The 16,052-nt window shown below is 44.2% G+C and overlaps 1 protein-coding gene across 6 annotated transcripts in view; it reads right to left on the reverse strand.

The window, feature by feature from the left end:
- LOC135502542 (dual specificity tyrosine-phosphorylation-regulated kinase 1A-like) overlaps nt 1-16,052 on the reverse strand; it is a 59,726-nt gene that overhangs the window by 22,476 nt on the left and 21,198 nt on the right. The window lies entirely within an intron of this gene.

The raw sequence follows: 16,052 nt of genomic DNA on the forward strand, positions 1-16,052 counted from the left end.
ATTGGCCAGTTTGCTTGAGCTGTCAATCAAATGCCCCGCCTTCCGTAGACAGGTCATGACCTCTGGCATTGCTGAGAGTAAGGTCAGGGAATACCAGCTGATTGCGGTAGGGTCTGGATGAGCCCAGATTATACTGAACAGGGTTTGAATACACAATGACGCATTATACGATGGGATGGGACGACCGAGAGGCGATAACCAGATTTGAGTCTGTCTGTCTGTGGCAGTACACAATACCACAGGGTTCACAGCCGGTCGCTTCCCTTGCAACAAGGACATGATCAGATCGTTTTCGACTATTGAGTTGAGAGCATGTGACGTGTCTCTTTAGACAATATCTCGGAGATTCGTATTGTAGGAGGAAACATACACTAGCGAAGAGAGTCACCCTTTGCAACACAGTTATATATTCTTTCTGTAATATCATGCAATTGATTGGCTTCTCAATCTTCCCTCGGACTGGTGTTAATAGAGTTAATGTGGGCTATTGACCCGATTAGAAAATACCATGACCTACATATAGAATGCCATGTTCTACATGTAAAATGCCATGTTCTACTGTAAAATGCCATGACCTGTATATAGAGAATGCCATGACCTACATTTTACAGATCAAAATAATCGTGGTCAATGAACTACCAGTTCCATATGACATTAGTGACAGCTTCCCAAGGGAGATCATATTGACTGGCTTAAAAGTAGGCCAGGGTATGACTGAGAGTGAAGCTCCCGGCTTGTAGAGTAGGCGTGTGACATTCAGAACCTTTATGAGGACTGGAGACAAGATTCGTTTTATCATCTGCGAGACTAGTCTACACCTGCTCGTTCCAATTTATGATCACTCTCATATATCGATGTTTCTCACCTTTTTCAGACCAGATGGTTCGTATGAAATTTCATTGCGGAGTTGGCAACACATTTTGTGGTGACATATTGGCCGATATGAATATCTGATCAGATCAACTTGGCCTTCCCTCACCCACACATTTTGTGTAGGTGTTGAAGGAGAAATGTCAGCCCGGATAAAGTGTCTGGCTTAATGGTACATTCTGATGGACCATGGTTCTGTTGAGGGCATGATAATCAATACGTTAGTTGAATCACAAGACTTCCCATCTTCAATCAGACAGACCTCTTGTGTTCGCTCCCCACCTGCATGACTTTAGGAACGATCAGAAGGAAATCTAGTCAAATGGCCCCTGACGTCCAGGTATTTTGAGCCCAGTGCCTGTGCCGCTACACACTCTTATAACATCTGCACTTTTTATTAATTGATAAGACATATCGCAACGCCTACTGTACTGCTGATTAGCATACCTGTTCTTCCACATTATACATCCAACCGATTGCGCATTCCTTGATGCGGGTCGTGCTAAGATGTGGGAATGTGAGGCACGCAGACTTGTAACGCTGCTAGGTAATGTTATGCGGGGTTCACGCACCGAGACTGCTGAAACCCGGAGGTAACATTGCTTCCCAGACGGAAGGAAAGCCTGTTACTCGATTCCTGATCAAGAGAGATTTGGCCGACGAAATTTCTCAAGTCGAAGTGGCCTCGTATCTGGATGGCAGTCCACACAGCCCATGATTCATTTTCATTATTAAAGGGAGAGAGACAGTTGTACAAACTGATTTCACTGAGAAATCAATGCTAGTTTACTGTCTGGAAATGATGTCAACACCTAAGTCAACATCGAAAAGGTCAAAGTCAACTATGCTAGTGGAAATTAACCAGAAAATCATCAAGACAACTGACAAAGATAGAACTTTTGAAAGTTAGTTTTCATGTAATTCCACCTTCGACCTTATATGATGATGACAATGATGATGATGATTATGATGATAATATTTAAAGTGGCACAATAGCCTGGGGTGAGGATCAATTGTCATCCCACTTTGATTGATTAGGTAGTGGGTTTCCATCAGATCATGTAACGTTGCTGTGTCAGCCTTTGAATGAAGCCCATAAACGCAAAACTAGATGTGGACGTCTCCATTGTTGTGTGTTTCTGTCAGATTGACGTTTCCCCGTCGAAGTGTCAGTCTCTGTGAATACTCACGTCTCCCCTGACATATTTTGGCCAAATATCCATAACTTAGGTTCTATCATAACATAAGGTCCAATGAGGCAGTATCCATCTGTCGTCACTGCCACAGGAGAACCTACACCTGATACCTAGACCCCAGTTGCCCACATCTAAAAAACTCACAAAGCTTTTGGTTTCACAGCTTTTAAGGACAACAAACCAAAATCGATCATAACGTATTGAATTCAATTCAAAACCCACATGACTGCAATGTTTTTAAAAATAGACAGTTTTTGTTTTGCTAGTCACCCCCGAATGACTCGGGTTCCAAGAGTAGCATATTCCACAGTCAGGTGACAGGTCATCTTAAAGGTGATCAGCTGCTCGAGCTATGGGTGGGGCTGCTTTCACCTCCCACACCGAACGCTGTCTCTCTAATGTGCTGCTCTCGGCAATATCAAATTCATTTTAAAACTCATCCAGGTTGGTTTGTTTTTTCTCATTCCACTGTGAGTCTGGATGACAACATACGTAGGTGACCTTGAGTTCAGGTTACGTGTGGTGTGTTGCCGGAAATGATCAGGTTAGTAGGGCTTAGATCCTGGTGGGCGGATGTCTCAGCTGGAACATGTCACGAGCGGAAATGTTAGTTCATTTTATTGGAGACTATGATGGACCTTGGGCTATGACATTTCGATGACCACATCCTATAATACCTGTCAAGATAAAGTGGCCCCAAAGCCATGTGGCCTCAGAAACATGCACAAAGTCATGATGTAATAAAAGCTTTCATTAGCTGAAGAGATATCAAAGTCACCTTTTTGAGGAATAATGTCCTTTTCAACAGAGCATGACTCCATGGCTCAGCAAAGCTGGCCACCCAACTGCTGGTGCGGTGACCTTGATAATGGGAGATTAAAGGCAGTCATTCAGTCAATGCAGTGTTTACAAACACTGTGCACCAGATGACCTCCTTGCATAAAACAAAAGAGTGTTTACAAACACTGTGCACCAGATGACCTCCTTGCATAAAACAAAAGAGTGTTTACAAACATTGTGCACTGGTTGACCTCCTTGCATAAAACGAACCAGTGTTCATAGACAAACACTGCGCACCAAATTGACCTTCTTGCATATAACCAACCAGTGTTTACAAAAAATCTTCATGCACCAAATTGACCCACTTGCACAAAATAACAAACCGACCCAGGGCCAAGACTTCTCATGCGAGGAAACAGACCCAACCTGAGCCAAGCCTTGACCAGAACAGGACACAATGCATTACAGCATTCACACTCAGTGATTCAGGGTTAGTTTGAATTGGTTACTCAAGACAGCAATTCAATAATTGATTAGCGTTTATTTGTATCGCTGGGGCGACCTTTTATGAGGGAAAACATTGGAATCGATCATAGACTAATACGGGAGAGCACGACACTCAGATCCCAAGGTTTGAGAAGGAGACTCCACTGGCACTGGGCTTCTTTTAAAGTGGTCTTCGCCAAATCACTCAGCCACCTGCCCGACTGTTCCACAAATATCATCATGTGGTGATGTGGTTGATACTTCAATATAGCGACGAAGAAAGACTTTACAGGGACTTTGCTCCCTCTTGCTCAACAAGTCTTGTCAGATCTTGTAGGCCCTCTATTTCCATTTTCAACTCGAAAACGATATTCGCTTCAACTTGATAATCGCCAGAAAATCACACTTTTTTAGCAACGAATTCAGAAAATTTTCTTCACTTTTCATTTCGTAAATTTCTGCAATTGATTTGGCACTGATCCCCAACGTTTGGAGAGGAAGAACTGCCAAAGTTGCCCACTCGACTGCTCAAGGATCGGAGGAATTTACGCTGAGCGGGTCGACCACAAGTGTATACACAAAGTCTGCCAAACATGCGTATAAGACTCCTCCGCCAAAGGAATGCATGTAAACAAAATTATTGATCGGTATCGCCAACCGCATGCACTCATTGACCGATAGTCACATTTTCCTGGTTCTTTTGAAACAGTGAGGTCAATTACCCGGCACTTCATGCTGCAATCACGCGTTTCCGACACAACACTGAACGAACAAGGAAGCGGCAAAGATGAAATGGGTTGGACTTTGAAACGCGGAAACTCTGTCCTCGGCTGAGATGAGCGACAGTTACATCAAGTGTCTTGTACGAGGACAGACAACAATCAGTTGTACTCTCCCTACTGAGGAAACCTTCACCTCAAATTGGTTTTCCAGATGCGGCACGAGTTAAAAGAGACGAACACAAGATGCCACCAAGTTCAAAACATCAAAAGGTTATGCTGATCTTACATAACGTCAAAACCATCTCAATGACATCAAAAGTTGCACTGACGCAAACAAGATGGGAAAAATCCTGCAAAAAGTTCCCTGAAAAAACTTTAGACAGTCGTAACAGGTATGACCGTGTCATCTCTAACATCATGTGAGAATATTGCTCGAGTGTTTCAAGGTAACTTGGCTACGGATGTTGTACTCCAAATGTCAATGTTTTAGGGATATCTTCTTCAAGACAAGGATGAAATCAGCACACAGGACTTATGAATGGAGCTCACACTGTCCCAACATCAAAGGTATCGTCAACAATGGGTTTTTTTTGTATGATATCGCTGATATCATCATGACATGGAAGTCATGGTTTGTTTATGTCCTGAGATGATTTCTGGGCGTCAGGCCCAGATTTTAGACAACAATAGCGCTTCAACGCTGAGATTAATCGTATTACGGCTGAGGGTTTCCAACACATGTTCCGATGAAGTCAACAAGTTCATATTTAATGATTACCCAGGGCCAGACTTAGTGTCCACGCGATACTCGTAATACACGAAGATGGTATCAACAAATGTCGAACAGGGAATATCAAAAAACACATTTCGGTATCAGACTTGTGGCATTTCGACTTTAGCAGGGTCAATGATAACACTTGACTGTCGGAGTGGCACAGTAGACACACCCGCGCCTCTCACCTCTGAGGTCCGGGGTTCGATTCCCAGTCAGGCCCAGCACACTCAAGGGCGACTCAGCGTAGGTTTCCTCCGGGGTCTCCGGTTTCCTCCTACTTATATTACAATCCCCGATATTGTTTATAGAGCTAATAACGTCCTCGTTGACGCTCAGCTCTCAACTCAATTTTTTTTCCGTCAAAAATAGATATCATGCGTGAACATGACCTCTAAACCTCGTCAGAAGCCACGAAGAACAAAGTGACATCATATAATTATACAAATTATTTTTATAATTTCACCTTTTTTGAATAATTTTTAAAAACATAAACAAAGTCACACCCTAAATATCATTTTCACTGGTTTGTTTATTTCATATCGAGTTTATCAAACAGTCGTTTGATTCGTGATGTCAAGGAACTTCTATAAATGAACACAAAATTCAAGGTTTACTCTGAAGTCATGACCGTGGTTCATAGCCATTTGACATCAAGGTTAGTTGTGAGTTCTGCCTGAGTATCTGCAGTTTCATCGGATGTCAGGATTAAACGGGGCGGGGAGAACTTGAACTTAATCATCAAATATCAAAGGTTGGTCACAATTTGAGAATTCACACACGATTACGCGGCTAGATTTAAAAGTAAGACTCCTGCCGACTCAGGTAACACCTTCACAGAAAGGGTTTATGAGAATCGGTTTGATGTGAATGTGGAGCTGGAGACTGGGCCCCAGCTCATGTGCTTCAGACCTGCTCCCTGATGAAGAACAGAGTCAGAGAGGAATACTGGCCAAAGGACACCACCCTGGCCACAAAGCTCTGGGGCTCTGTGGCTTCAGACCTGCTCCCTAATGAAGAATAGAGAGGAATACTGGCCTAAGGACACCACCCTGTCCACAAAGCTCTGGGGCTCTGTGGCTTCAGACCTGCTCCCTGATGAAGAATAGAGAGGAATACTGGCCTAAGGACACCACCCTGTCCACAAAGCTCTGGGGCTCTGTGGCTTCAGACCTGCTCCCTGATGAAGAATAGAGAGGAATACTGGCCTAAGGACACCACCCTGGCCACAAAGCTCTGGGGATCTCTGTGGAGGAACTCTCTAGGACAGTCAACTGAGTCACTGGAACCGCAAACCGAAACTAGTCCAAGAGTCGAGGGTATTGTAAGATTAAAAGCACCCTCCACTCTTGTGAACGAGACACACTTTGCCAAGATTGTACTTCATCCAGCCAAACACCCCAAAGTCAGGGTCGTTGGGAAGGTCAAAGCTACGCGAGGCTCACGATGACAGACTTTACGCGTGATGAACTTGTAATTATGTTCAGTGCTACATATAATCATAGTGGTTCCATGCTATTTAGCTCTGTAATCCCAGCAGGGACCAGATCATTCAATCAGAATGGATAAAAAAATCAATTTCTTGATTAAATATGATATCTACCTGGATGCTAACTGACTGATCGTTGATTTATGATGACCTTTTAACCTTGGAGAAGTTCATGAGGAATGGGTCCATGTCACATAGCAATTAGCTGTTAACCAGCTATGCATTGCAGCATAAGAAACCAGGGATGTCCTGATCCTCACCTGGGTCAGACAGAATGATATGGACTCCCAACAAGGAGGCCACAACTCAGAATGGCGTTCGTCCTTCTGTGATAACACTGAGGTTACCAACTTTCTGCCTGTCGAACATTCATGTTAGCACCTTAGTTGTGAGACAACCCCATAGCAAGCTGGGTGTAAACAAGATGATGAAAATATCCACCAGTTTTCAGACAAGTCAAATGTTTAACAACAAAACAAAGGTTCTGATTCCAGCATTGTAACATTAGAACCTGTGCAGAACCAATATTGATGTTACCATGCTACAATGATACATTAGCAGTTTGTCCTACATCCAGAACCAACACGCTTTTCATGTCGATTTTTCCTCTCGACCTGCTATAGCCTTACAGCTTAAACGAGAAAGCTCTTTTATATCCCATTCATAAATCTGAGGAAGATCTTCTATGTTATTCTGAGACTAGACAGTATTGACTATTTTCTCGGACAGGGATGAGGAAAGTAGATGTATCGTAAATACTGGGCGTTTCTTCTTTTGTATTGTAAACCTGTTGTATGTGACATTTATGAACCAATAGTTTAGTCCAGGCAGATTAGACAGAAGTACAGGGGGGCGGGGCATAGCTAGCCAGGGCAGAGAGGGGGTGAGCTGACAGCAGACATTCAGCTTACATTCATAACAAGACTTTTCTCTGGCGACTTATTCTGAAGGCGTTTCCTCTCCTCTTTCCCGTTCAATACAGAGACCTTAAACACCACTGTGAATGTTTTGCTCATAACATCCCAGTGGACTACTGGAGGTTCACTTGTTACCACTGGAACTGCCATGGAACCACTGGCATGCATGACCGCAGCTCCACTGGAATACAGCTGGAAACTGGTGTGAGGATAGCGCACCTTATCACTTGGAATATTTTTTCATCAGTTTTTTATTTATGCTTCGTTTTTTACGCTTCTTCGAAAAGAGCGACAACATCCTGATGACATTCTCAAATCAAATTGCGCAATTGTTAAGTTCCGACAACTACCATACGAAAACAGGAAAGGTCCATCCATCGCACCACAGCCTCTCGACGTTGCCATGGCAACCAGCCACATAACTTGTTGAAACTGGCGAGGACCATGGTAACGAAGTATGCGCCTGTCTTTATCTCTATGTCGTCTGACTGTTAGCATGGCAGCCATAGTCCGAACATAATTATGGAAGGCCGATTTGAGGCAACACGAAAGTACATTGGCTAATCACTAGCTGATTGTGATAGACTGTTTGTAATCTTGGGCAAGCCACTTTTGGAGACACAATGGAAACTCCCTCAGTGGACACCTCTCTATTAAGGACACTGGTTTGGTCCCAATGTGGAAGTTTCCATTCAATTTCACCTCTCTAATCAGGACACCTCTCTATTAAGGACAATCCCGAGGGTGTGTTGTGTGTTTTCACCACAGCGAAAACTCCCCTTTAACTCCACCTTAAGTTCACTTCGGTCAAGTGCCAAATATTCCTACACCAGATATTCATCGTGGAAGATCAGGCAACAGGGGTGTTTGACGCACGCGGCACACATCTGAACTGAGTGCATAATGCTTGGTCTCGACTCTCAATGCACACGACAAACAGTCAAATATCCCATGTTTTGATTGGCTAATAGTAAGTCAAGCATCGTGTGGTATTTCGAGGGCATCATTGAGAACAGGTGTTTGAAAATGTTCTTGGTCGTCAGTTCAGAGTGATGTCTCGAGTTGTATTGCTGTGGCTTCAAAACAAATATGGTCGTTGATTTGAGGCAAGGATGAGATAATGATAAGAGGGACTATGAAGAGCAAGTTGGGTATTGTGGGGCAATCCACAGTGGCACAGAGCAAGTGCAGCAGGAATAATTGGCTTGACTTGGCGTCATGGCGGTAAATGAAAACTTCTTGACATTGACTGGGTAAGATGATATGCCAAGATCATTATTAAGCTCGGAAGACAAAGTCGTTACTAGTGGTCTCAAGAGATTGATAATAAAATAATACAACACTTACCTATTTCATCGAATTGAATATGAAAAGAGAGAGAATACAAAATATGATGAGTGCTTTGCAGAAGTATCTGGAAGGGATGGAAGGGGGGTGTCAGACTGAGCCATAGCCAGAGGGAACAAACTCAGATATTTTATCTGACTAGCATTTTTCACTCTAAACCGCTGTTTGTTGCTGATAATCGCGAAAATATCTGGCAGTGAAAAAGAAAATCTGACTGAATTTATAATACTGCTGTGGGGTGGTCAAAACTAAGAAATACAATGGTCGTGAATATCGCTTTGTTGACAGTATATTCATTATTTACAGACATGATTTCTGCCGAGACTACCCATCCCATAATGCATCAAAAGACGAAGAGATAAAAACACTAATCGTCAAGTCATGAATATCCGAATGGACGACTAGATGACTTAACTTCCCCGTAAACAATCAATTTTTTAATATCATAATTTATGCACATCAACACAAGATATTTTCACACGGACATTCTACAGGACGTCGGTACACATGGGTGCCAGTGGATGCCTCGTCTAAGTAAAATGGCGGCATATAAATTAAGAGAATCTCCCCGGATAAAGCAGCTCATCGCCATTATGAAGCAGCAGCAGCGAGCCTGTTGCCATGGTAATCAATTCATGCCGACGCAGTTTAAGATTGACGGCGATTGTCAGGCTCCGCACCTAGTCTTCGGTACGCCCACGCTCTCCCACGAATATTGATTGCAGAGCTGTCAATGTTTCGCCGTACCTACGGTAACACTACCTGTGTCTCTATGCTGCAGCGGACGATGCACCAGAAAAAATTACCCATAAATCAATGGGCTAGTCAACAGGTGGACTGCATACATTCGTTGTCCGTTAAGACGCAATGTTATTATTGATTTGGTGGCGTTTGTCTTGGGATGGCAGCGAGATTTGAGAATGTGCAGTGGGTAGGATTCTGGGGTGGCCAGACTGTGGAGAATGCGGGGATTGGTCGCAAATTGTGGCTGCATTCTGCATTAGCATTTGTCGTATGGGTGCACAATCGTTGAGTGAGTTGTGTTTGGCCTGCCCTGGGAGTCTTAGCAGGGAAGAAGCTGATCTTGCCAGGGCAGTGACCATGCACTCTCCCATCAAAGGAGTCAGCTTCAAACTGTGTGATTTTTGGTGGGCTTTTCTTAACGTTCCAACTCATCAACCCCCATTCATAACAGACAGAATGGATGACATCGTTTATTAGTCACATGACATTATCATCCCTTGACACTATTTAGTGGTCTTCAGAACTGAGATCTGATTGCCAAATCGTCAAACTCATGATTTTCAAGAATTGCTGAGTCATGGTGTTTACTAACAACGATGACTGACGTCCTTTGCCGCTATCTCATCCAGGGTCCCTTGATCAGGGGTGCTAGCAGTCAATTATGTCAGAAACATCCGCTAATCACCTGGGGGTTCGTTGGTGTCAATCCCGGGGCAACTATTGTCATTGCCGACATAAGGTCATGAGGAGACAAACAAGATAATGAAGAGAGAATGGACGTTGTCAACAGGTGAAGAGGGGACAGGCTAGCAGTGGGTTACACCACCACAAGGTTGGCTTACAGGATCAGAGTTGTCAATATGATGTGAGGACACAGACAACGTCATAAGGTGAAAATGGACCCTGTCAACACGCGAGGTGGGGACTGGAGCAGCACACAACATCACAAGGTTGTGTCATCTGTCATCCCAATGATTGCTGCTGGTTTCTGTCGAGCTCAGGATCAGGTCCCCTACCCTTACCACACCTATTACCCCAACTTTAATGGCCACGTTTCTCAATCAGGTCACACAATCCAAACCTCCCCTTACCATACCCACTATTTCCCTCCACTTAAAAAAACTACATGCTTCTCGTCATGAGAGCCCACAACCCGATGACACAGCTCAAAATCCCGATATTTCTTTAACACGAGGCGGATGTTGTGTGTTCTACCGATATTATCGGAATAGCAACACAGCCGCGAGGGAAACTGTGGTCTTCACCCACACACTGTCAGATTTTGACAACATCTACACGAGTGAAACTCTACCACCATCTCTACCTAACAATGTTCAAGTATAATTGTCGGTGAACATAATTATCCCGATCAATTTTGTACGTCATCCAGACACATGTTGTTTTTTTATGTTACGGGCCACCCACAACAGATATGATTCCAAAATATCTACCACCACGCAAAATATATACTCGCACAATTGTTTGTCATTTATTAATCAGGAGTGGTTTACAAGGTGTGATTGTTGACGTCATCAATAAAATTTGAAATGAATTCATAAATTATAAATTCATCACTGATATAGGATTCTATGTGCAGGTGAAATCATTTCATAACCGTTGATATTCATTCATTCAAGTTGCAGTGATTTCAAAGTCCCGACTCCTGAAGGCCTGAATCCACTGTAGTTTTCCGCTGTGGCATCACAGGCCCCTGATGTCGTCAGTTTACAGCTGCTGAGCTACACTTGCCGCTGTGGTGAAAACAGGTAGTTCTGTCTTCTCTAAAGTAACAGTACGCTGACAAATCAGGGGATGTTACTTGTGAATGAGTGTTCATCCCGCCTTGAGGGAGGGAACACCTCCAAGTGCAGGACAAACGCTGAAGATGAGGATGTGTTGATGAAGGAAGGGGTTAAGGGGTCAAAACCATCAAAAAGGGATCTTTGGTATTGATATTGATAAAGGGGTTAATATGGGTACCACAAATAATTCAGGTCCTGGATGTCCTACATGGGCATTGAGCACCAGACCAGACCAGACTAGACTAATCAGGAAACAGCTCAAACTTAGCCGGCGTTATCGCCAATCCAAGACAACCAGCGTCTGCGTCGCAACCAAACCTCAAACAACGATCCAGCAATATTTGACACTATGACATCGACCACTCACATACCCCAACCACGTCACCATGGTTACCGACCGCTTCTTTAACTAGCAGCGTCTAGACGGGAAGAAAAAAATATTTCGACTGGGTAAATATATACGGGAGTATGAACCGCTCGAAGCGCGGTATGAGACGGATCTATAATGTCATGTGATCGGCTGCGGCTGCTGGAGGAGCGGATGGCTCATTCTCCATTCTGACCCGGGTATCGTCTGTGCTAGTGATAAATTAGGCCCAGGCACACTGACTGGGAGATCAACGTCTGCCTGGGATTTTGGACGGGTTGCTTTGCTTCTGGCAGAAAAGGCTGACGATGGGTTTATGTCGCGATTGATGGAATCGGAAGTTCGATGCTGGATCAGCAAGGTGGGTTTATAGAACGCCGGTTTGATACATGAAGTATCAGGTCTGATGACCTCCTCCTCCAAACTCCAAGATTCTTTTCACCACAAAACCGCAAATTCCACAAGAAACGAAACGCCTGAAGGTCGTTGTCTGCGTTAACTGCAGGTATTCCGCGGCAGGTGCGACTTCCACCTCCTCCATTCATGCCGACAGATATCGTAGAGAGGAGCGGAAAAAACAATGGAGGTCTGTAAAACCTCCTCTTGGGTTCTTACGATTTTTTCTAGGAAAGATGAGAAGGGTATACATATATCAACTGCTTCTTTTGTACCGGAAACATTCATGATCAAGTCGTTCAGGTTTCAGCTGGGGTTCAATGTATTCTAAGAGTTCATTGGTATGGTTATCAACCTTTCAGCATCCAGGTAGAACATGAATCTTGCGTCTCATTCAAGAATAACGCCAATCTTATCTCAGGAACTTAAACCAAACCCATGGTTATGCATGGAACAGGTCTTGCTGCAAATTATGTCATCCAGGACCAATAAACACAGGCAACTTCCAACACAGGCAACAACAAGTATTGCGTGAGGTCACGACATGTCCTGGTGGTGATTGTCTGACCAGATTACCAGACTGAACCCGGTCGCCGCAAGGCTTGTCAGTATAAAGTGCACCCTCCTCTTGCATCATCAGCTTTAATCTCCTCCGGGAATCTCCGTGCTACGACGACAATGAGAGATGGTCTTCTGATGACGGGGAGAGATAATGAATATCAATCAAATCATAGCAAATCGACTCAACTCGCCAATCGATCAGCAGAGAATGAGGCTCGCATAGATCCTAGCTTCAAGGTCAGCGCTAATCTCCGCCATAGCCTTGAACTGACACGACCGATCGGCGATCATCTTCCTGATGCATGATGAGGAAGTTATGAAGCATATCAACGATGCTCGACCGCCACACAAAGTTGGACGAAAGTATCGAATGGACAAGAGAACGCCTCAGTTTACAAAGTGGAGACAGCTCAAGTGGAACTTGAAAGTTCTGGTTACAACTGGAACACCACTGGTTACAACTGGAACAACACTGGTTACAACTGGAACACCACTGGTTACAACTGGAACACCACTGGTTGCAACTGGAACACCACTGGTTACAACTGGAACACCATTGGTTACAACTGGAGCACCACTGGTTACAACTGGAGCACCACTGGTTACAACTGGGGTACCACTGGTTACAACTGGAACACCACTGGTTACAACTGGAACACCACTGGTTGCAACTGGAACACCACTGGTTACAACTGGAACTATACTGGTTGCAACTGGAACACCACTGGTTACAGCTGGAACACCACTGGTTACAACTGGAACACCACTGGTTACAACTGGTTACACCACTGGTTACACCTGCAATGGATGACCATCCTTGCATATTACACTTCCCAGACCATAAAATGGCCTTAATATATTCAATGTTTTTCCTTTTGACCATCGCACATTCATCAAGGTATCAAACAATTTCAAAGGTCATTATTGCAACCGGATATATTCCGTACATATTCTTCATGTTATTTTCAAGTCACGCCGCATATAGTCCTTGACAAGACCGGAGGGGAATAGAAATCTAATTTTAGATTACGACACCAGATCAATATCTGGGACATAACTGCAGGCAGAGGTCTTCGGCACAACCATCTCATTCTCAAACAACAATGACCTGCGCAATCAGATTCAGAACTCTGTGATTGAGATTGAGGTCACAAGTCTGAAGGAGCATACCAAGGGTTTCGCTAACCTGGAGCCTTGTAGGTCAAGATGCCATGCAGACCATCAACGTCTGGAGCTACGAGTTTTGCATTTAATATCCAGTGGTACCGACCGGATTTCAAGACAAGAAGATATTGAAAGGTTTTGACGGATCAACCTTCTAGTTGCAGACTACATGGACTAGGTTCAGTATAATCAGGACTTTTTTCCATCTTAAAGGTGTTCCCATCACAGCCACGGACCCTCGATTTCTCCTACGATGTAACATAATATCACACACACACACATTATAAAATGTCATTTATTGACATTCAGTCAAGCAGAGCGTGAACAGTTTTTTTCATCCAAGTATGTTTATTTAATCAATAAGACACCTTCATATTTCTCATGACTTTATCATACTAATGGTTTGTCCATAGGGTGTCCACTATTTAACAACCACATGGTCTAGGCTGCGTGTCTACTGATGGGGTTCTTTACCGGGTTTCCTCAATGTAGGGTGGAACCCTTGATCAAGATGTTTGCCACTGTGTGCAACACCAGAGAGGATGGCAAGCAATTTGAAGCAGGGTGGCCTTGTAGAAACCCTTTGCAGAATTTGAGGCAAGGTAGGGTGACTCTTCCAAGGTAGGGTGGTAAGCTACCAAGGAAGGGTGTCTCTTCCAAGGTAGGGTGGTAAGCTGCCAAGGTAGGGTGTCTCTTCCAAGGTAGGGTGGTAAGCTACCAAGGTAGGGTGACTCTTCCAAGGTAGGGTGGTAAGCTACCAAGGTAGGGTGACTCTTCCAAGGTAGGGTGGTAAGCTACCAAGGTAGGGTGACTCTTCCAAGGTAGGGTGGTAAGCTGCCAAGGTAGTGTGGCTTTTCAAAGGGAGGGTGACAAGTGGCAAGAAAGGGTGTATCATCCAAGGTAGGGTGGTAAGCTACCAAGGTAGTGTGGCTCTTCCAAGGTAGGGTGATAAGCTGTCAAGGTAGGCCTAGGCGACGATTCAAAGGATGTCTTGGACAACAATTTGGCCAGAGCTCGCCACAACACTTTCCATGAATGATCGAGCGCATTCAACTGCAACCAGTTCCGGGTTTATGGTAGGTCAGATGGCCTGACTCAGCTGTTCTGTATTTACATTACTCAACATGAAGTTTATGTGTGTCAGTGCACTCAGATAGATTGTGCAGGTATTCATAGGTAGGCCCAAAGGTAAACTTGCCCTATCATACTACGCAGACTAGATTTCTATTTCAACAAAATAAACACGACTTTTCAGAACTGCCTTTACTCTTTAACTCTTACGATCCTGGCTTCTCCCCGGGACTGAACCCGGGCCCTATTGCGTGGTAGCCAGCAGTGTTAACCACTAGGCTATGAGGCTCCTGTACAATCCTGGGTTCTCCCCGGGACTGAACCCGGGCCCTATTGCGTGGTAGCCAGCAGTGTTAACCGCTAGGCTATGAGCCACCTTATGATCGCAATTTGCCTAGCCTCATTTCACCACGCGCCGATTTGAACCATCCTCTGCAAAGGCCTACATCGAATGCCTGCAATCAGTGTGTATTTCAGTTTGTCTTCAGGGGACCAGGTCCATCAATCTTCCCCAAGCAGACCCGCTAACGTTCAGCACTTGTCTTGCCCTACGATGGTGATTCAGGTAAGATCTCAGAAGAACCACTTCACAAACCAAGTCGGGTCAATGTGATACTCTGGTGACCTCTGAACCAGGGATGGGCCATGGCCGAGGTCGGGCTAATTCTGCCCAAGCAATTCAATTCGCCCCCCTATTGATAATCAAAGTACATCTACACTTATAGGACAAGTTCATTTTGCAGCAGACAGATATCCCGGTTTTTTGCTTTCCAGGAAATAAATGTCAGCCCCCAGAACTGAGTTAGCCACCATTAGAGATCGCCTGACAGTGTTCAAATCCAAACAGCATGACCGATTCTTTGGAAACAAGATTTTGTGTTCATGTGGAAAACTCATTCAAATGCATAGGCCTGATCCAACAGACATTCTAACTTGAAAGGCCTATGTATGCCATGTCAAATCCACTCTCAGCACTAATTATGCAATCACCCATTCACACAAATACTGTTCTGAATAATTACCACACCAACAACTGACTTCCCTTGTTTTGTGAATGAAAAAAATTGAGAATGGCATTCCGAATAAAAGCCGATTATTTCTGGTGCGTGTGTCTGATGTAACCAGGCACCCATAACAAACCTTGCACAGGGGTGAAAAGATTTACGTGTGGAGTGCAAGGCCTCAACTCGAATGAGGGCCAAAACTAGCTGTGGGGATCTGGTTCAATTAGAAGGGAAACTATTCAAACCTTCTTGCGACAAAATCAGTGGCAAAACTTCATTTTCAACTGTAGAATTTGACCAAGCCACAAATTTTTTTTTAAATTTCAACAAAATGCTTCCATCTACTGTACGCATACTGCCAATA

The sequence above is a fragment of the Lineus longissimus genome, chromosome 18 (assembly GCF_910592395.1).
Source record: "Lineus longissimus chromosome 18, tnLinLong1.2, whole genome shotgun sequence".
NCBI classification, from domain to species: domain Eukaryota; kingdom Metazoa; phylum Nemertea; class Pilidiophora; order Heteronemertea; family Lineidae; genus Lineus; species Lineus longissimus.